Source organism: Barbus barbus, assembly GCF_936440315.1.
Source record: "Barbus barbus genome assembly, chromosome: 27".
Classification (NCBI taxonomy): domain Eukaryota; kingdom Metazoa; phylum Chordata; class Actinopteri; order Cypriniformes; family Cyprinidae; genus Barbus; species Barbus barbus.
The window spans coordinates 25849268-25873579 of record NC_136755.1 but is presented as its reverse complement, the minus strand read 5'-3'; the positions used below and the strand labels follow the sequence as shown (position 1 = coordinate 25873579).

General features: G+C 37.9%; 1 protein-coding gene across 2 annotated transcripts in view; it reads left to right on the top strand.

The window, feature by feature from the left end:
- Positions 1–19011: 19011 nt before the first annotated feature.
- LOC306847347 (CMP-N-acetylneuraminate-beta-galactosamide-alpha-2,3-sialyltransferase 1-like) overlaps positions 19012–24312 on the top strand; it is a 13923-nt gene continuing 8622 nt past the window's right edge. The window contains exon 1 of one of the 2 annotated variants that reach the window (XM_079381253.1): positions 19012–19094. The gene's annotated coding sequence lies outside the window, so the exon portion shown is untranslated. The remainder of the gene's footprint in view (positions 19095–24312) is intronic. The other variant, XM_079381254.1, reaches the window with a different exon arrangement.

Sequence of the window (24312 nt, the reverse complement as noted above, 5' to 3'; positions counted from 1 at the left end):
AATATCTGACAAGACAGGAAACATATTTTAAGAGGAACAGGAACTTTTTGAACATTAACTATTTGTACCTGAATAATAAACTTGTTTATGAAGGCTGTTTGTATCCTTCCTCTCAGCAACATTAAGGAAACAGACACTTCTGCAGGGCCGGCGCCACGGGGGGCGTGGGCCCCTCACTCAAAATGAGTGTAAAAATAGATTTTAATTATGAAATCTAATGGTTTATTTAAAGAAAAATACAGTTGACAAATGCATAGGCTATCTAGCATTAATATGATGCTACTATAGCAACAATTTAGGACTGTCCATTTCACAAAGTCACATTGTAATTGTTACAATTGACACACAAACTTCTTGCGCAAGCGGTGCAACTAAGAATGCAACAAGCTTAAGACATATTTATCTCCTGGATTATTCCTGGATATTTCCTGTGATTTTGTTTTATTCAATACGCTGCCATCTGTAGGCCTATTTGCTTTTAGTAGGGTCATTCACTCAGAACGATTTTTTTCATTCCACTATGGTAGCCTACTTTTCTATTGTAGGCTATCAATGTAATGCAATATGGACGTCTTTGAATGCTGCGCTTTCGTCTCAGGTCTTTATAGTAGCTTCTCGCGCGCAATACATCATTCTAAAACATGATGCTCAAGTTCAGAATAATTCAACTTCAATGAACACGTCTTTAGATCTTGCTCTTTTTTAAAAATTTCACTGACAGGTATCTCGTGACCAAAACACAATCTGTGTGAACCCAATATTCTAATAGGCTATACTTGTAATAATAGCAGGCAGGTTAGTGCTGCGCTGGCACAGGCTCTGTACTTCTGGGACACAAAAACAAGATTTCACTCAAGATTAACTGAAACCTGAGATCCTGGATCAACTTCCTGGCTTGTGAAAAGAGTGCTATAATTTAGTCCTATTTTTAAAACAAAAACAAACATTTGCAATTAATTCAATACTACTTCAAAAAAATATATAATTATAAAATCATATCTCCATTTCCCCCATGAGTTTTCCAATGCTGATCAATGTGAATGTATTGGCGCATTGTCAGTGTTACCCAAATTCATCTTGCTGCTCCAACTGTCCAGGTTTAATGGTCATGACACCATCTTCTTTTTGAATTTTTACATTTTTGTCTGTGATTAAAATTTTAGCAATCAGTTTTAGTGGAAACAGGCTCCTCAAGGTGATTATTGAGGCCTAGACTGGCCATAAGGAGCACCATGAATCATAAATAAATTTGTTCTCAAAACACAGAACAGTTGGTCTGTTAAGGTTACAGACAGGCCTACTCCTGCTGAGCGGGCTTCCGTGATTTGTCCTTTTTGGAAGTCCATCAAGTCACCCTTTTTTAAAATAGCTTGTACAAAACACTGCTGAACATATACTACACTAATATAGCCCACAACCCTTGAGAGTACAGACAACATAAAGAAAAATAATCACAACAGCTGTTTTTTCATTGTAGTCTACACATATAATGTTAACCCCCTATAGGGTCATTCTGTGTCAACTCAACCAGAGGTCCCTGGCTCAAAGTTTTGATTTTGATAAGTTTGATTGCATCTTATAATCATTGCTGTTAATAATGTTCACCATCTGTTTGATTTCATGTCATTAACTAACTGCTTGATATGGACAGGGCTCGAATTGAGGGGGGATGCAAATGCAGGGAAGAAGTTTAAAAAAAGACAAAGCATCCCCTCTGTAAAATCACCATCCCCCATAACATCCCCTTTAGATTATTAATGCTGTGTATTATGTAAAATTTATCATGCAAAATAAATATTAATATTCTCTACATATAATAGTTTATTTACTAAATAACGGCGATTGGCCAATCAGAGCTCGGTATTAAAGTGGTCATCGGATGCCCATTTTCCACAAGTTGATATGATTCTTTAGGGTCTTAATCAGGGCTGGACTGGAGTTCAAATTCGGCCCTGGACAAATCCGGCCCACAAGTTTCTCATGAATGTTTTGCAGGTTTATAGGGCCTTAAATTGGAGAAAATAAATGAATAAATAAATAAAACAGGACAGAAGCATAATAATGATAGATATTAGCAGAGGATTAACGTTACTTTCGTTTTGAAGGGAATGCGCCCATCCCGATCTGCCTAAATGCGTCTATGTTCGCCAGAATCATTCGTGATCCAGCTTTATCTACAGAAAAAGTGAGTAGAAGGGTTTTTATGAATCTTTGCAAATCGCCTTTCCTAATAATGTGCTAGTTAGTCAGTTTTGTGGCTGAAGTTTAGTATGCTCATTTAGATATATATATACCTAGATGCCTCATTCTCGACTGTTTCTATGGGCCGCGATATGTAAGCCATCCGCCATTTTTGGAACGATCTGCGAATCTTTGAGCGCATTGACTGTGTGCGTCTACAACAGCAAGTTATACGCTTGTATATCTTTGAATATTCATTGATTATTATGGTGAATGAGAGATTGACATGATGGTGAGTAAATGATGACCATTTAAATTTCTGGGTGGACTATGCCTTTAAGAACTTTAACATTTGTAAATAGTTAACACCTAATTTATATAAGACACTAATTATCTTTAATCAGGCTCTAGTTGAATGAACATTTTACTTAAATTAAAATTAATTAGAACTAAACATTTAAAGACAAAGAAGCTATTAAAGCTATTCTGTTAAATTATCCTTTGCACTAATGAAATTTAATATAGTTCATATAATCCAGAGTTTAACTGACTAGTAGTAAGATGGTGGTCGCAACAGATAAAACCATGGTCCTCATTAACATATATTTTTTTTTAATAAATAATAACAAACTATGGAATTTGTCATTAAAAAAACACTAAACATGTGGAAACTACAAAAACAACTTCCCCAATTCCTCAATATTTAATATAATAACAGTAGGTTAACATTTATAATAAATACATTCAGCCAAAACACAATAGGTAATTTGTAGAATTCCATGTCTTGCGAAAATTGACTTCAATGCCGTTATCACATGTTGGCTTTTTGTCTGTCTTAATTTTGCAATTTCAGGAAATTTCGAGAAGTAGTCCACACATAACAGGTAGTCTGCTTGGTTGAAATGAAAGAGGTCAACTCCTACCTTTGCCCACACTCTGTCTGGTAAGTCATGACTGACTAGATGTTCTTTGGTGTTATTCCTTCTGAAGGTATTGCACAGCACACTTTGACACCATATCTTCAATTTGTTTTCCCATTCCCAGCCAGGACAGTAAATCTCTCGCTCTCTCTTTGCACTTCACCACTCCTAAATGAGCTTCATGAATTTTCTCCAGCATTTCTGCTTGCAGGATTTGCGGCACTACCAGTCTTGTATTTTTGAACAACAGTCCTTCTAAGAGGGTCAGTTCTTTCTTGAAGGTCCAGTACCTCCTTTTTGCAGGCGGCACACTTTTGATTTGTTTAGGCCATCCTGTTTTGACTACTGCCATCACCATCGGCAGTTCTTTATCTGCTACAGTTGCTTCCTTGACAGCTCTCAATTTCTCTTCCGACATGGGCAGACATTCTGACAATTGGTGTACTTCCAAGTCTCTGTCCAGTAGTTGTTCTGTTTGTTCCTCCAGGTAGGCTCTGCTAAGCGTATCTGCTATTTTCAACTCTTTTCCAGGTTTGTAGGTTACCTGCAAGTCGTAGGGCTGGAGTTTCATCAACATCCTCTGCAGACGTGGTGGGTCTTTCTGAAGAGGCTTTTTGAATACTGTCTCCAGTGGCTTGTGGTCTGACTGTACTCTTACTGTCTTCCCATAAAGGTACTGGCTGAATTTTTCACATCCATACACGATGGCTAAAAGCTCTTTTTCAATCTGAGCATAACTTTTCTGACAGCCAGTCAGTGATCACAAACCATACGATACAGGATGCTCTTCCTGCAGAATAACAGCTCCCAAACCCTCCGAGCTAGCATCAACAGAAAGAGTCACGTCCTTGTTGACATCAAAGAATCTGAGAACTGGGGCATTGCTCAGCTGTGACTTAAGTGCCTCAAAACTCTTTTGCTGTGATGTTTCCCAGTGCCACTCCACTGCACTTTCCAGATGGTTGGCGTCTAACACTGAGAAAACTTTTGCTTCTGGCATTTCACTCACGACTTCAACTGTCTTGAGTGGAAAGTGTTCTCTTTTTATAGCTTTATTCAAGTCTTCTAGGTCAATGCAGATGCAAAGTTTATTCGGCTTTACAACAGTCACCATACTATTGACCCAATCGGTTGGTTCTGTTTGTTTCTTGATGACTCCCAAGTCTTTCCATTCTGTTAAATTCTGTCTTTATTTTGTCTTTTAGTGCTATCGGGACGTTTCTGGGTGGATGTATCACAGGTGCCACGGCTGGATCAATCTTGATGTGATGTACACCTGGTATGCACCCCAATCCGTTGAACACATCATCAAACTCCTTCAGGATGTCTGTGTTTTCTTCACAGTCTACTTTGTAGATTATTTTGACAAGTCCTAACTCTGTGCACGCCGATCTTCCCAGGATGGCAGGTGAGTCTCTCTCGATAACTTGGAACTCGATCTCAGCTTCATTGTCTTTAAACTGACAGATGGGTTTTGTCATACCCTTTGATTCAGTCTTATGGCCAGAATACGAAACTAACATACAATTTGACTTGCACAGTGACACCGATTTCCCTGCAACTCCTAGAAAGTCTTTGTACGAGATTACGTTGCACTCTGCTCCTGTATCCAATTTAAAAGAAAGTGCTTTTTTGTTTACTTTTAGTGTTTCTGTCCACTTGTCTTTCTTCAGCACCGTTGCATCAGTCACTTTATTAATTTGCATCTCGATTTTGTTTCCAGTCTGCTTCTCTTCGATGGTACCCATGAACAGTTCTGTTTGATCCTCTTGTTCAATCTCATGAACTTTCTTCATTGAAAACCTTGTTTTGTCTTTCTGTTTTTGCGTTTTGCACATCCTGCCGAAGTGATTTTTTCTGCGACAGACCTTGCATATTTGTCCATATGCGGGACACTTCCTCAGCTCGTGGCTGTAACCTCATCTAGTAACCGCTAGTAACCGCATCTCCGGCAACGTGAAGAAACGTAGCACACTTTATCTTGCCTGATTTCTCAGATGTTCCACTTGCCACGAGGTATAGCTCAAACTTCTGAATCCAAATTCTCCAGTTCTCTGCAGTGTTTCCTTCGAAAATTAATTATTTTGGTGGTTTTAGCTGATCCATCTTTAACTTCTGACACCATGTGATATCTGTTGGTAACTCTCGTTAGCTGTTTAGGCTTACTAGATTAAGAGTCCAAAGATATTAAGAAAGACACGACACACAAGAACTGTTCACACCGACTGTGTTTCTTATTCTGATCATGTTATGTTCTCTGACTCCCAGGATACTTGAATACAGGGCACTACCTAGTGGTAAGAACCAGCATACATCACAAGATACAAGGTGACACGGTCTGAATTCACTCAATGCTGAAAGCCACACGTGGACATTCATAAACAACGCAAAACACAGGCATCTTGAGTTTCTGCTACTGATTCCTATGGGGAAAAAAATCTCTTCCTGCCCTCCAGCTGCCTTTCGCGCCACAGCAATGACGTCATGTGCAAACAACCTATTAACTGAATGTAGTTAAAACGTGATATTGGCAAACAATTACTGATAAAAATTGTTCTGTGGTTTCAGGAGTAACACTTCTACAACAAATAAGCTCCAATATATCTAAATTTCTGAAGGAAGCTGCTGACAGAGATGTGGGAAACATAGGTAAGCTGAGAAAGATTAAATAACTTCAAACTTTTGTAGCTTTTTTAACATTAATCACTTCATATGCATTTTTCACTACATATTTGCCACATGAGTGAGTGATGTTATGTATGTTATTTCTGTGATCAAAGCTGAATTTTCAGCATCATTACTCTTCAGTTTTACATGATTATTCAGAAATCATTCTAATATGCTGATTTGCTGCTCAGGAAATATTCCTGATTCGTATTTTGTTTTTTGTGTGTGTGTTCTCAGGATTCCTTGATGAATATAAAGTTGAAAATGAACAGTGTTTGTTTGAAACAAATATTTACTCTCACTTCTCATCAATTTAATGCATCTTGCTAAATAAAACTATGAATTTCTTAAAAAAACCTTACTGACTCACTGTACTGTACACTACCATTTAAAGGTCTGAAGTCTATTTAATAATGAGTCCTGAAAAACAAAAACAGTTTACACTAAAATGGTTATCAGCACATCTGTTTTTTACATTGATAATAATCAGACATTTTTCTTGAACAGCAAATCAACATATCACAATTATTTTTGAAGCATCATGTGACACTGAAGACTGGAGTAATGATGTTGAAAATTCAGATTTGATCACAGCAATAAATTACAATTTTAACATATTTAAATAAAAACAGTTCTCTTGAATTGTAATATCATTTCACAATGTTTTACTGTTTTTGTTTTTTTACTACAATAAATGGCGCTGTGGTGAGTATAAGAGACTTCTTTCAAAGATGCAAAAAAATCCTACTGACCCAAGACTTTTGAACAGTTGTGTAAATTACAGTTATGATGTTCCTCCCACTTCAATAATACTGTGGCATATGTAGACTGTGTCTGTTCCCTGAATACTGAGGACAAATTATATGCTTACTAAGGGATATAGAATAAAATCTGATTGCGATTTAGCCAAATTATAGCAAAGTAAGCTAAATAATGTCACAAAACTCTGGACTATTGATAGTACCCAGAATATCAAAGTCCAGTAAAGGAGGCCGAGCTTTTTCACATTTTACTCAAACTCTTGAATAGCCTTCTGATAATGTTTGGAGCTAAATCTAGATTAAAAATATATCTTTTAGCCAAGCATTCACATAACACATCTCATAACCTTATATTCTAGTAATAAATGCACATGATCATCTTTTGCCTGAAATAATATGAACAGCATCTATGCTAATCCATCCCAATGTTACTACAGCTTGGATCCAGCCTCACTTGTGACTTCAGATGATGCCAACACTCATGAAGACTCCAGATGATGGCAACTATAGATAAACGTACCAACCTGACAAATATTATGTAATGTAATCATTGCCTTAAAGCAGGGGTACTCAACAATCCGGCCCATTGTTCACACATAGTTTTAGCATTTTGAGTTTGTTCAATATGCATTTTTTTTTTTTGCATCAATATAGCAAAACAAACTTTTAATCCAATTTTTTGTTCCAGATTTTTACTCTTAAAAATATATAGGCCCTATATATACACTGAACAAAGTTATAAATGCAACACTTTTGTTTTTGCTCCCATTTTTCATGAGCTGAACTCAGATTGACTTTTTCTATGTACACAAAAGGCCTATATCTCTCAAATATTGTTCACAAATCTGTCTAAATCTGTGTTAGTGAGCACGTCTCCTTTGCCGAGATAATCCATCCACCTCACAGGTGTGGCATATCAAGATGCTGATTAGACAGCATGATTATTGCACAGGTGTGCCTTAGGCTGGCCACAATAAAAGGCCACTTTTATTAACCATGGTTAATTTTGTGGTCGACTTTTTTACGGACATATGTGAATTGAATGCTTCTTTTTGAAAGTCACACTGGATAAAACCATCTGATAAATATACTGTAAATGCATTTGTATGTTTAATCTGTTCACTAAAAATAAATTTGCATTTGTGATTGTATATTGTTTTTGATCCATTGTGTGCAAGGATATTTTGGTTAGCGTAATCGAACTGATTATGAACCACGGACCGACCGTGGATCGTCAGAAAACAGTAATTATGAACCAGTGGCTTGTCAGCGGACCGCTGTCGGAAAAGCGGCGACCACCGCTGGTGGTCCGCTTAAATAACGATGAGCAAAACGCCGGTGAACCGCGGGTGGCATCTGCCGGTTGGCCGCCGACTTTGCCTCCAGTGGACCGCTGGTTTTATATTAGCTGGGCCATATAATGAAGTTTTTACAAAATAATAAAAATGTCATTGTACTTACACAAAGTATGAATAAAGGATTAAGTATGGTTCATGTAGGCATGTATGATCAAAATAAATGAAGAATAGGCGGTAACACTTTAGAATACTGTTCCATCATTAATGAATAACTACACAAGAACACATGAGAAATGCAATATTAGCACTCTAGTAACTATTAGTAACTAACAAGAAACTCTGATTAATTAATTAGTAAGTAATAGTGCTTAGTTGAATGTGGTAGTTCACTATTAGCTAATCAGTAATAATCAATAAACTATTATTTTTTCATACCTCCCTAAGAACTACTGCATACAGGTTCATAATTAATATGAATAATACATAATGTATAATTAATTCTAAAGTAAAGGTCATGGTAACCCACTAGTAATGACTCAAGTATTACCAAATTCTTCAGAAGGAATTACTAATTATTTAGATCATTATTCTAAAGTGAAGATCATGATAACTCCCTAGTAACGACTGAAATCATTGTAAGCTTTTGAGAGTGTTGTAAAGCATTGGATAGTAATTATTCAGGTGTTACTACATCCTTCTAAAGGAATTACTAATTTTTTGGATCAGTATTCTAAAATGAAGATCGTGATAACTCCCTAGTAATTACTGAAGTCATTGTAAACTTTTGAGGTTTTTTTTGTAAGGTTTTGTAAGGTTTTTGTAAGGCCGATCGTCAACCCACGCTTGCCCTAGGATTACTCTTTGTCTTGCCTGTGATGTTGCTGTTTGCCATTGCATGAACCTTGCTTTTTTGTGCCCTCGCCTTTGAATAAAGCCTTGTAAATGGATCCGCACGTCTCACGTCTTGTTCGCCCCATTACATTGTGAATCGGGGAATAATACAAACTGAATATGCACAAAACTACACATGTAAATATTTATTCATATAATGATTTATTCTTAAAGGTCCCCTGAAATCAAAATAATTTTTTTTGGGGGGTGTTAGTATCAATATGTTAGTCTTAAGGTTATCTATAAGCCAGTGTGCTCCAAAACAGTGACAAAATTTGCATTTAGAAGATATAAACATTCAAAGCTTGCAGTTTGTCACTTCCATCAAAACGGATCAACAATTTTTTTTACGTCACCTCGTACTTCAGCTTCTCATCAAATCTTTTGACCAATCAAATGCTCTCTAGAATCCGAAGTACCTGGCTACACTATAAATAAATGCTGAAGCTGCGGCTGAGATCGGTTACTTGTTCACAGTGTTGAGTGTCACACTTGAAACCTGTGCAAGGCGTTCACGTCATTTGAATCAGTCACGTGGTTGTGTGCGAAAACGAAGCTTTGGACATCACAGATCACATGGTTTTGGCAAAACAAATCAAGCTCCGGTACAGTGCTTTACTGTGAGATTTTCGGTTTTTTGATGCAAGCGTCGAAGATTCGGTGTCGAACGTCACATCAGTAGATGTTGAGAGTAAATGACGACTGCCATATTCATTATTACATCCAACAACAAACACCTAGATCGTTTAATCAGAGACATCTCGTCTTCCCCTGCACCGGAGTCGACACAATGGTGGACAGCTCTCAGCTCACTCAGGGCTGGTCTAAGATAAGACAGCCTTGTCAATCAACTATCGGGGGAACGGCCTGTGCAGAACTACGTCATTCTGACAAGAATCTCAGAACAGCCTGATTTGAGAAAGGGGGTTTTAAAATAGGGATTTAAAAAAAAAACACTGGGTGGATTTTTATCATTATAGGATGAATGTGTCCTGTGGGCCAAGGCTAATTTAAAATGGACTGTTTCAACGTGAAGTGTTCTATGGTCAGACGAGTCCAAATTTGACATTCTTGTTGGAAATCACGGTATTTGTACCATATAACTGTCACGGTGAACACAGCAGAAAGGAACAAGGAACACGCAGACGAGGACGTAAACTCAAATCATAACCATCTTTAATGAAGACATCAAGGTAGGGCAAGACAAGGCAAACTCACAGACATCAAACACCGGGGGTAACGAGTAGACCAGACAAACTCTAACTGAACAAACAGGACTAAAATACTAGGGATAATTAGCGAAACACACACCTGGAACAGAATAAACTACTAATTACATCAGACAAGGACAGGAAAGAAACCAAATATGGGCATGAACACACAAGGAGCACGTGGAAACACAAGACACACACAACAGAGGTCTGACATAACTCCCCCCTCCCGAAAGGCTCGTCCCGAGCCGAAACAGTACTATCAGGGAGGGGGGGGGGCACTCTGGAGGCCCCTCAGGACAGACCCGGACCGGAACACAGGACGGGGACCTCCAGAGCGGAATAGACATCGGGACAGCCTTGTCCTCGGACCCCTCGGCCCGGCTCCCTTTTACCCCCCCCCAAAAAAAATTTCCCTGGGGAAGTTAGGGGCTATCAGGAGCCCTCCGGGGCTAGACACACGGGAACAAGTTAAAAAGACCTTGGTCACAGTCTGGTCAATTACGGCTGCAGCCGGCTGGCTTGACCACTCAACGGCGGGGACCGGTGGGCTGGAGGAAACCACAGCCAGCGACGGGCCGAGTGACGGCGGACGGTGGGTTGACCTTCCCCGCGAAACAGCGAACTAGAGGGGCCGCGGACAGTGGCGTGATACCCCGCGAACGGCGGCGCGATACCCCGCGAATGGCGGGGACGGTGACCCACGGACGGCGGCGTGATACCCCGCGAATGGCGGGGTCGGAGAGCCGCGAACGGCGGTATGAGTCAGCGGCGATCCGGCGGGCTTGACTCAGCGGTGATCCGGCAGGCTTGAGTCAGCGGCGCTCCGGTGGGCATTGAGCCAGCGGCGCTCCGGCGGGCATTGAGTCAGCGGTGATCCAGCGGGCTTGACTTGGGGGATCCACGGACAGTGGGTGGGTAACTCCCGCGAACGGCGGGCAAAACCAGGAACAACACAAAAAAAAACACTAGAAAAACTGAACAAAACAAAACGAGGTGAAGGGACGACGCTTACTGTATGGTTTGGTCTTCTGACACGCTGAACACAGCAGGGAGGAACAAGGAACACGCAGACGAGGACGTAAACTCAAATCATAACCATCTTTAATGAAGACATCAAGGTAGGGCAAGACAAGGCAAACTCACAGACATCAAACACCGGGGGTAACGAGTAGACCAGACAAACTCTAACTGAACAGACAGGACTAAAATACTAGGGATAATTAGCGAAACAAACACCTGGAACAGAATAAACTACTAATTACATCAGACAACGACAGGAAACAAACCAAATATGGGCATGAAAACAGGGAGCACGTGGAAACACAAGACACACACAACAGAGGTCTGACAGTAACATGGTAGTTAAAGAAATCTTACATATTAACAGATAATTCAATCTCATTTAATGCTCCTTATGATGGTTAAATGTGCTCTGATTATCTCTAATGATTAAACAATAGTTTGAAACAAGACATTTGTAGTACTGATTATTGAGGTCCATATTTGTCTGCCTTCCATACTGCTTATACTCTATGGGACTCGGGATGGGAGTGCTGGATTAATACTGACAGCAGCGGTATCGGAGTAACGAGGTTAGGAGAACGTTCTGGGAACCTTCAGAGAACTTTCTGGGAACCTTCTAGGAGCGTAAATAGAACATTTCCTTTAAGTTAGGAGAACGTTCTGGGAACCTTAAGAGAACTTTCTGGGAACCTTCTAGGAACGTAAATAGAACGTTCCCTTTAGGTTAGGGAACCATTTCGGGAACCTTCTGGGAACCTAAAACCTAAAGGGAACGTTTTATTTACGTTAAGAAAACTTTCCTGGCTACCCAAAAGGGTACCAAAACTTGTTAGCTGGGTGGCCATAGGGAGCACCAGGAGAATTCCCGGTGGCCTGGCAGCCAATTTGGCCTGCTGCCCTACATTTATTTGTATTTATAAATATAAATATAAATATATATATATATATATATATATACACACACACACACACAGTAAAAGATGATTGTGATTTTAACGGTAAAAAACTGTGAAAATGCTACAGTAAAAACCTGTTAAATGGTTAACGGTAAGTTCCTGTAAAATTTACAGGGGAAAAAACATAAACTGACGTTCCCTAAATTCCCTGCATTGTATTTCAAATTTTGTTTGTTTGAATTTGAGGTTTCTTCTATGAAATAACTATGTTTCTTCTTAGTTTTTATTTATCTATTATGTTTATTATGGTTGTATGTTACATCTAATGTTGTTAAATTAATGTTTATTGCATATTTCAGTTTAATGAGTCTCACCAAGATGGTGTTTAGTGCTTGTGTGAATGACACTGTGCACCTTCTACAGGTTATTATTTAAAAGCGGCTTGTGATGGGCTTTCGTTTATCATGTGACTTTCTCATCACCACCTGCATTTGGTGGTTATCAGTGTATTTCAAAGGTACAAAACAGATTTCAGTACTTCAATAGGTTGGTATATTAACATTATATCAGTTAATGAAGTTATGGTATTTAACTGTAAATTTAAGTTAAAACCGTAAAACCTAAAATGTTGTTACCATATTTTTTACGGTAGAATTCTTACGGAATTTTTTTTTTTACAGTGTATTGTTGTTGTTGTTGCCTGCCAAATGTACTAAAGTGATTATTTCCGAATTTGCCATTCAATAATAAAACTCTAATAAATCATGAGTCAGTAGTGGCAACGCAATTCGTCCCACCAAAAGGATGCAAGACTCGAGAATGGAGTGGAAGTGCTCAGGTGTAGCAGAGAGGCTAAACTCTCCTGTTCAGTTCAGCAGGTCAGTTACATCTGTAAACAGACTATTGTAGTTTTGTCTTTGTTTACTTAGTTAAACATTAAACTGCTAGCAAATGTTAGCAGTAGCAGTCAATTACTGAAAAATTGCCAAAAAGGTCGTAATTACTATTGTAAAGAGTAGGAATAGCAGACAAATATTCATATAGTTTTATAACAGGTTTAGAGGGAGCTAAGGCAGACAACAACACCCTTACGAAAATTAATCTGGTTTTACTAAAAAATTAAATAAAAAAACTTGGTTGCTATAGTTAAATTACACTCTTAAATATAAAGATGCTTCATTCACGATGCCAGAAGAACCCTTTTTGTCTACATGCTTCCATAAAGAACCTTTAACATCTGAAGAACCTTTCTGTTTCTCAAAAGGTTCTTTGTGGCTAAAGAAGGTTCTTCAGATTATAAAAAGGTAAGAACAGGGGGTTTGCTACACTATGTTTCACCATGGTATTTGTAGTTTTTGTATTTGGTTATACAAATGGTAATCCGCCAAAAAACATGGTTACTATGCTTTTACCATAGGCCTAATAACACCATGGTTCATTTTACTTAGGACAAAACATGACCCATGATAATGCAAAAACATGTTCAGTGTTAAGATTTTTCTGTAAAGATATATTCAAGATGTAGCTATTAATGTACTAATTTTGACATTTAGGCAAGATAAAAGAATACTATGTATACTATGTGCAAACAAATTACAATGAGGTGGCTGTTTTGCAACAAGGTGGAGATGTGTTTATGAAAAAGTGACAGGTACAATAAAAGTGAAAAAAAGTAAACACATGAGGGACAGAGAGATGTGAGGGAAAATGAAGAGACTAAAAAGGAAAATGGAAGTTCAAGAGATAACATTTAATTATTTTTGCACGGCCCCAGCCTATAGAGATTTAAACTTTTTTCAAAATTTGTTGTGATGAGATGGCCTGGATGAGTGTGCAAACTCTCACAAGACAGTTATTGATAAATAGCCTACAAAAAAAATAATCATAATTATATATATATATATATATATATATATATATATATATATATATATATATATATATATCAGCAGCGGCTTGCCCATAGAGGGCGCTGGGGCGCCGACCTCCCTGCCAGTTTTTTATTTTTATTTATTTTTTTATTTAATAATAAGAAGTTTTTAATAATCTCTCATTTTGAAAAATGATCTGTGTTAATGACATGCTATTAATGGTTTTACTTTAGAATGTGTTTAGAACTCTCCAGAATGATATTCATGTTGGTGTAGTAGTAGCCAATAGGCTGTCTTCCCTGGGCTCCAGTTCGCTCAGCCCTACAGTGCTGGAATTTAAGCCAATGGTTCCCCTGTTGCTATGCAAAAAAGTTTATATTTTGCCAATCATCGTCGTCGAATTTTATGGTTTGGGGGCTCTGAAAATATCGCCCGTGGTACCAAGATTAGAGCAGTGCACCTGCTGCGCGGGACATTTACCTCAGAGGAGTGCGAGTGCAGTATGGCAGCGCCGGCGACGTCGAGTAGCATTAATTTAAATAAAAAAAAGAAAGAATTCTTAATTCAGATATTTTTGTTTAAAAACATTTTTTGTAAATTTTACTCATTTTAAATGGTTAACTTTTAAGGAATTAATTAGATTAATTATTACTCAATTCTAATTTGTTAAATGTATTTAATAATATTGCTTGTAATCTGTTGCCACAATTTTGAGTGAATATAGCGTATTCATTTTTATGCTGTCATTCTCTTACTCACTCAGTCTCTCTCTCTCACTCACAGTCACACACCACGTTTCACACACATTTGCCATTAAAATAGTGATCTCAATAGGAATGTAACTGTATGTTTGCTTTGCTTTTTTTGCTTCGAAGTTCTGAGCTGGATTACTGTGTTTCATACTAGTTAAAATATTAAAATAATTTTTCTTCTCATACTTGATGTTCTTCAAGAATGTTGTCCCACGCTTTCTTTGAGCCTTCTCTCTTTCTCTAGTATCAACACAGACTGTTATCCATTATCCAATTTGTCTACAGTGAACTTTAAAGATATGTAGTCTACAGCTGGGGATTGATTAAAGAACTAGATTGTTGTATTTCCTATAATAATTTATCGTTATGCGTTTGCACTTTTTCTATCTGGACACGGAGCATAATAAACATGCAACTTGTTCATTATCATTACCTGTGAAACTGTTGATTGCTACATGGCAGTTCAAATAATATTGTCTTTTTAGACCATTGGTGTTGACTGGTTTGAGTTATTTTATTGGTATAAGCAAGGGACATGGGTGGCCTAAAATGCACCAGAATGCATCTATGAAATTAAAATTTTTATGGGGGAGGAGCCCCAAGACCCCCCGCACAAACAGCCCCACCTAAAATATTTTTCACCAGCCGCCACTGATATATATATATATATATATATATATATATATATATATATATATATATATATATATATATATATATATATATATATATATATATATATATATATATATATATATATATACACACACATACATACATACAGTATATACACACACAATACATTTAATACAATATAATGAATATTAATATTCAATATGAACACTTTGACTTGCACAAATTCTTGTTTTCTTCCCCATGCTGATACACAATGTCAATGACATAGACCATCACAGCGATAATAATAAAGGGCCACAGGTGAAATACAATAAAAGCAATGGAAAAACGCATGTGTGAACCAGTCCTAACCTACGAAATTATAATTTTCTAAATGGATTATGAATTATCTTGTGTCCTAATGAAACCCCATAAGACTAGGCAGCAGGTGACTAACCGGCGTTACCAGAGGGAGGGAGTCACAAAACCCCTCCTTACTGTAAATAAAGCTCAGATTACCATAGTCAATGCACACCTTCAGCAGTCTTACGATACACATTGCCAGGTATTATAAACCAAGCTTTGACAGCACCAATATGTTGTGGAGTCGGTGAAATACATCTTCAAGGACCATTCCAAAGTAAGTCAGTTTCTATAGGCTGAGGAGTTTTATTAGGAAATTGGTTTTGTGTAGTTTCAAAGAATCTCATAGGACTTAAATGTATTCACAATACATGATACCTAATTCCATGGTACACTTGTATAGATGGGTGCTTCGATAAATAGTGCAGGTTGTTTTTCTCAGAGCATGTGTTTTAGAAGAATTAAAATATATATATATATATATATATATATATATATATATATATATATATATATTTGTTTTATATTCTACTAGATAGAGTTATATAATCAATTTAATATCTATAATAGTTTGTTTTGAATTGGGGATATAGGAACAGCCTCTGCTTAATTTCATTCTTATGTTTAATTTATTGATATACAAACTGAGTAAAATGTAAAATGTGAAGAATGGCACTGCAATTAGATTTGCTTAAAAGCATAGTCCATCCAAAAATGTAAGTTTTGTCATCATTTACTCACCTCATGTCTTTCCAAACCTGTGTGATTTACCTTCTTCTGTGGAACACAAAAGATTGCTGGTAACCAAACAGTTTCAGGTCACACTGACTTCCATAGTATGTTTTTGTCCATATATGTCAGTAAGTCAATGGGACTTCCATAAACAGTTTGGTCAGCAAATATCATCTTCAAAATAAATTAACTTTAAAACTCCCTCTAAAACTAACTGCTGTGCCATTCTTCAGTTTCTGCATTTTAGTTTACATACACGGATGGACTATCCTTTTAAGCAATGAGATGCAGTCCCTGCTGAATAAAAAACCCAATAGAAGCCATGACTAATGGTTTCCATTACAAGTAACATTACAAACATTAAAAATAATAATAATAATTTATAAAAATACATTAAAACCATTAAAAATTGGTTTCCTGTATGGGTTTTAGGACATATTCCGTTTTCCGTTCCATTTTAGTGATTTTAACAAGCCACCAAAGGAGACAAATTACCAGTAGAGACCATTACAGTTTCCATTAAAACCAATACATTTCCCAATATAAACAGTAAATCTATTTCAAATTCTTTGATGGTTTCCATTGTTTTGTTTTGAGCAGGGTGTGCTGTATTGCGAAGTCACAGAATCATATATGTTGCATTCGTAGCTGTTATAAGATGTATCTTCTGCATCTCAATATAAACCACTATCTCTCACTCTCCTTCCCTATAGGTCTATTATATTTCTGTTTGTGGTGAAAAAAACTCAAACATTACTGATGTAAAGATGGCAGTTTTACTTCTGAAACATTGGCTCTTCATGACCGCACTCCTGAGCTCCACCATCATCGTGTTACTTCTGTACTTTCAAAACTCCATGTTGATTTTCACCTACGGTTCTTACAGTTTAATCTCCAAGAAAGTGCCATGTGCTTGCCAAATCTGTGTGACAGACCAAGGAAATAGTAACTGGTTTAATAAGCGATATGACCCCAATGTACCACTTCTACTCAACAGCACCAACAGCGTATTACGGGCAAACGTCTCCAGGTGGTGGAAGGTAAGCAATTTTGCAGCAAAATCAATATACAGCCCTTACTTAGCCTACCTTATTTTACTTAGTTTTGTGGCTTTGGGGTGGTAAGATTTGATAAGTCTGTTTTGCTCGCCAAGGCTGAATTTATTTGATCCAAAATACAGTAAAAACAATATTGTGGAATATTATTACAATTTAAAGTAGCTGTTTTCTCATTTTTAAAAACAAATGTATTCCTGTGTTGCAAAACTGAATTTATAGCATCATTACTCCAGTCTTCAGTGTCACATGATCCTTCGGAAATCATTCTAATATGCTGATTTGCTGTTCAAGAAACATTTCTTTTTTCTTTTCACTTTGACTTCCGGCTTTGCTACTGTTTGGACGCTTTTGCTTATTGCTCTGCACTTTGCTCCCTATTTTTGTACTTTTCTCAGATCTCTCTAAGATTTTAACTTCAGCAGATCAGCACAGAGCTCAAACAACACAGTTTTTGGAAAAAGAAGACTCTTTGCCTCCCACTGCCAGTAGTTTACATTCCACTGCAGAGTTTAGCTCCAACCCTAATCACACACACCTGCTTGTAGCTTTCTAGTGATCTTGAAGACCTTGGCTGTGTTCGAAATGGCATACTTGCTTACTACATACTGCTTACTGCCCAGTACACAGTGTATACTGCCTACATTTTTTTAAAGAATAGTGTGAGAAACAGTATAGAGTAAGCAACAAATGTTTCAGAGTAGTATGCTTAATTGTCACATGACAAACACAAACATTAATTCAGCACAGCTGTGAAGGTTGTTACCTTACAAACAAATGTGCTACTATTATTTTTACAAAGGCTTGTTATTAAGGCTTCATACTAGTAAACAATATTGGCCAATTGAACTCATTTCATAACTGAATAACTTTACATAGGCTATAGACTGAACTGAATGAGCTGTCTTTAACTGAACAATATTTTTGGCAGTTACACTAAGTGGAAAAAGTGATATAATCTAATTACACTAAGTGCGAATAATGATAAATTATGTTTACAATAAAATAGCAGCATTTTCTTTAGCAACAGGTGTGTAAATAGTAGTTAGGTGGCAGATATTTATACTGTAGTACATTATAAAACAGTATGCAATAACATATTAGACAACATTTTAGTGTAAATTATCGTAAATTTTGAACGCCACTTTATTGGGACAAAAACCTACTAACAGCTAAGCACACTGTATTATTAACGAGGTGTTTAATCTCTACTTTTCAAATATTTACTTAATTTTTTTTTAAATAAATGCCTTTCTGATCTGGTATGTGATGGGAAAAGGAGTTGCACGAGTTTGACAAAAGCCGAAATCGAACTCGGATCAACAGCAGCTCGTATCGGTTACTCTCTCCGCCACTGATTCTACAGAAATACACGTGTCTTCTGCAGAGCTGTTTATCACAGGCAGGCATTGGTGGGCGGAGTTAATGTAAATAGCCTCTGACAACAAATTGGTCTATTTGTCCTTAGAGTAAATACATTCCATTTCTTTTTAGAGCTGTTTGCATCGGAATTTAATTCTGTTTGCTTAATTGAAATATCTTTGAAACAATGTATAAAGCGCTATAGAGATAAAGGTGACGTCATTTGACTTGATCGGAAAAGTGCGTAGAGATTAAAGTACAATTTATGTCCTACAAATGATGTTGTTTTTAAATGCACAGCGATAGTTTGTAGATTACATGTATATGTATAAACGTGCATATACAAGTGTAACATTAATAATTATTATTCCCCGCCTCCAGTTCACTCACGCGTTTGAAGATGAAAGGTCACATGGAGTGCGTTGCATTCTGGGAAACAGTACGCCACGCAGCGTCTTCAGATGCATACAGCAAATTTCAGCAAATGTAGCAGGTAATCCGGGCATTCCATGCATACAGAAAATTCACATACTATTCACAGTATTCACACAGCATACTGCAGTACAGTAGGAGTTGTATGATAGTATGCCATTCAGAACACAGCTTCTGTACTGATTTCAGTGTACTTGAGTTATATTTAGCAGATTCTGGCAAATATAGTAGGTCATCCGGGTATTTCATGCATACAGCAAATGTGCATACTATGAGCAGCATACATACTGGATGCTGCAGAAATAGTAAGAGTAGTATGATAGTATGGCATTTCGAACACAGCCCCAGATTAGCTGGTTCAGGTGTGTTTGATTAGGGTAGAAGCAAAACTCTGCAGGGCTGCGACTCTCCAGGACCGAATTTGCCCATCCCTGATGTAGATCATGTGTTGACCATTTTGAATTTGATCGGGACGAAGTAGTCAGCGAGAGAGATGCCTTTACAGACACAGAAACATCTCTAGTTGTGTCGTGGATGGACCGATAACCCGTCAATCTGATTGTGTGTGTGTGCGCGCGCGCGTGTATGTACAGTATGTATGTATGTAGCCTATATGTGTGCGTTTGTGTGTATCTGTCTGTCTGTTCTGTTTATTGAATGCAATTTCAGTTATTCATATAATTATTTACAGGTGAGAAAATATCACATTTGAATGTATTTTGCTTGAAAATGCACTACTTTGATAAAAATGCATTTTTCTAATTTTTTTGTCCAAAATGTATTTCTGATGAAACCTATGTGCATTCAAGTGGTGATAAAACATGAACACATGAAGATATAATACAGTTGTTTTTTTGTTTTTGTTTTTTATTAAAAGCAGAGGCTTGGTTCTTTATTTTGATATATAATGTTCATATATTCATAGCAGAAAATATTCTGAGGGCTGTCAGATTTAGGTGAAAATCATAAAAAATGTTGGCGGTGGCTGGCAACTTTTTTTTTTTTTTTTTTTATGCTGGCGGGGAAAAAGTTAAGAAGGATTCCAGTGAACTCTTCAAAGACTTGAAGTTCAGTCGTTCATCAGTGGACCACTCCCAGCAAGGGGAACTAATATGTTTTCACAGTTGCTTGGGCTGAATACATGGCTACAAAGAACCTGCAGCATAAAAGGAGTCAACTTCATTGACAACTTCAATCTTTTCTGGGGCCACAGACAACTGTTTAGACTGGATGGCCTCCACGCAAACAAACTTGGTGCAAGAGTGCTAAAGGACAATATCTATTTCTCCCTCCGTCATCCTTCAGTGGTATGTGCCAATCCACTCGGCCTGAATGGCACACACACACCTGGACAGAATATGAATGACCACAGGACTTCATATCAGCTTTCGGGTCATCATGTGGTTGACTCATCCCACAAGGATACTGATAAAACCACGCAGCCAAAACAAGCACTGCTCATGGACATCCCAGCTGAGCCCTGCCCACAGAGCTCATCACATGCAGACTGTGACGTATTACAACAGCTCCAAGACTCAGCACCCAAGGATGACTTTCTGGAAAACAGCCAGGGAAGCCAGGACAACATATCACAGTCACCGGAAACACAAGAGCCAGAGCCCATCTCACCAGACACATTATCCCTCTCTCCAGCATCTCCACTTCTAAGCTTCTCACAGAAAATGGAGGAACTGGTGTATGCTGGGACCAAACTCTCCCACTCTTTCGCTGCAAGCCCCCAAGTATCAACTAAAAAACGGCGGGCCCCCCAACCACCAAAGACTGCAGGCCCAGCTCTCCCTCCTCCTCCTGTGAGAACTCTCCAACCGCTGCCTCCATCTGGTGTAGGTGAACCAAAAACAACAGAGACAGCACTCATTAAGATAATAAATGATATTTGCTTAAATTCTGATTCAGGAAAAATATCAGTGCTGGTACTACTAGATCTTAGTGCTGCGTTTGACACTGTCGATCATAACATACTTCAAAGAGAGACTGGAAAACTGGGTCGGGCTTTCTGGGATGGCACTCAAATGGTTCAGGTCATACTTAGAAGGGAGAGGTTATTATGTGAGTAGGAGAGCATAAGTCTAAGTGGACGGCCATGACATGTGGAGTACAACAAGGCTCAATTCTTGCACCGCTCTTGTTTAGCCTGTATATGCTTCCCACCAAGTCAGATAATGAGGAAGAACCAAATTGCCTATCACAGCTATGCTGATGATACCCAGATTTACCTAGCCTTATCTCCAAATGACTACAGCATCATTGACTCCCTCTGCCAATGCATTGATTAAATTAACAGTTGGATGTGCCAGAACTTTCTTCAGTTAAACAAGGAGAAAACTGAAGTCATTGCATTTGGAAACAAAGATGAAGTTCTCAAGGTGAATGCATACCTTGACTCTAGGGGTCAAACAACTAAAAATCAAGTCAGAAATCTTGAGGTGATGTCAAAGCAGTAACTAAATCAGCATACTATCATCTCAAAAACATTGCAAGAATTAGATGTTTTGTTTCCAGTCAAGACTTGGAGAAACTCGTTCATGCCTTTATCACCAGCAGGGTGGATTACTGTAATGGTCTCCTCACCGGCCTTCCCAAGAAGACCATTAGACAACTGCAGCTCATCCAGAACGCTGCTGCCAGGATTCTGACTAGAACCAGAAAATCTGAGCATATCACACCAGTCCTCAGGTCCTTACACTGGCTTCCAGTTACATTTAGGATTGATTTCAAAGTACTTTTACTCATTTGTAAGTCACTCAATGGCCTAGGACCTAAATATATTGCTGATATGCTCACTGAATATAAACCGAACAGACCACTCAGATCATTAGGATCAAGTCAGTTATAAATACCAAGTGTTCACACAAAACAAGGGAGTCTGCTTTTAGCTATTATGTGGCCCGCAGTTGGAACCAGCTACCAGAAGAGATCAGATGTGCTAAAACATTAGCCACATTTAAATCCAGACTCAAAACTCATCTGTTTAACTGTGCATTTGTTGAATGAGCACTGTGCTACGTCCGAACCGACTGCACTGTATTTTATGTAATAATTTTCTATTCTTAACTGTTTTAAATTCATTTGAAATCAATTTCTATATCATTTTAAAATTCCTTGTTTTTATTTTTTTTTTAAATTCCCTGTTTTTATTGCTGTGATTATTATTTTTAATGACTATTTCACTTTCTTTTATGTAAAGCACTTTGAATTCCCACCGTGTATGAAATATATATATATATATATATATATATATATAAAAACTTGCCTTACTGGTATTATCAATATTGAAAACTTTTTTTGGAGGGAAAATGTAATGCATTTTTTTCAGGATTCTTCGATGAATAGAAAGTTCGAAAGACAACATATTTAAAATAGAAATTATTTGTAATATTATAAATGTTTTTTTTGTTATGTCCCAGGACGTGTGCCATTTATTGTTGTTAATCTTGTGAATCTGTGTGAGATTGTGTTTTCCTGATGCCCAACATCCTGCTGTGAAGTGTAGTTTTTGCCTGTTTTTTTGGGGGGGTTTTTTGCCTGACATTAGGCCTATATGTAACTTATTTGGGGGCTATTGGGGGGTTGTGTAACGCATTTAGGGGCTCATCCTGGATGCCCAATACAACCCGAATTTCAGAAATGTTGGGACATTTTTTTAAATTTGAATAAAATGAAAACTAAAAGAACTTCAAATCACATGAGCCAATATTTTATTCAGATTATTATTCATAAATATTTAAACTGAGAATTTTTTTAATTTTATGCACAAAATGAGCTCATTTCAAATTTGATGCCCGCTACAGGTCTCAAAATAGTTGGGACGGGGGCATTTTTACCATGGTGTAGCATCTCCTCTTCTTTTCAAAAATTCAGAGCCACCATACAAGCGAACTCCAAAATCCAAAATGGCGATTGTCAAGTTCATCCACTTCGTCTCGCAGCACAAAGCACCGTAAAGATCCTTGCACACGGAGTTCACAGAAATTGGTGCTCTTTTTAATATGTGGCTCTAGTATAGCTAGCAATCATCAAACTCAGCCACTGACATCGGGAGGTAAACTTTGAATCGCCCGTGATTATCCCGCTGCTCCTGAGGAGTAACTCTCCTTCCTATCTCAGTATTGGATGGACCCAATATTTCCTCTGTTTTTCTCTTTTTAAGAAGCGAGAAGACAACAAAATCATCCTCGCTGCTTGAAGACTCCATTTAGTGCCGTTTTGCGAATTTTTTCACAACGGATTAATTAATACACATCGAACTCAGTGTGCAAGGTTTCTGTGTGACAAATTTTTAGGATAACGAATAAGAAAAAACGCATACAGAAATTTCGGACTCAGTGTGCAGAGACCTTTAGTAAAAAAAAAAGTGGCACCCACCTCCCTACCGCATCTGCAGGCAACAATAATGGTGCACTTACACACTGTCACCACAGCAGGTACAACAGGCTTTCTTAAAGAAGCATTAAGGATCAGCGGCTCAGAGCACACAATATTCGACAAGGTCTGGGAAAAACAGACAGGCCAAGCTCTCTCTGGTGAACAGCCGGTTGCCTCTGTTCAAATGCAAGATCCTCGCCACAACTCTGATGAGGGACAGGTGACATCAATTAGGATCCTGTCAGACGACAGGGAGGAACAAAGGAAAACAGACAAAAACTATACTTCCCAGCAGGCTGTTGGGCATCAGGAAAACACAATCTCACACACACAGATTCACAAGATTAAGGAAAGGAAAAAGGAAAACAACAATTAATGGCACACGTCCTGGGATTTAACACTTTACTGTCATTATTGATATGTGGATATTTAACAAAATATTACTAACCCCAAATTATTTTTAATATCTGAATGTTTACTAATTGTACATATTCATGAACATTTGAATATGTCACCATTTCTTATATAAATATGATATAAATATGAATGAATGAATGAATTATGCATTTATATAGCGCTTTATTGTGTATTGCTGTACACCCAAAGCGCTTTACAATCATGTGGGGGGGGGGGTCTCTCCTCAACCACCACCAGTGTGCAGCATCTTGGATGATGCGATGGCAGCCACAGCACAACGGCGCCAGTGCGCTCACCACACAGCAGCTACAGGTGGAGAGGAGAGAGAGTGATAGAGCCAATCAAGTGTATGGAGATTATTAGGAGGCCATGATAGACAAGGGCCAGTAGAGGGAATTTGGCTTACACCCCTACTCTTTACGAGAAGTGTCATGGGATTTTTAATGACCACAGAGAGTCAGGACCTCAGTTTAACG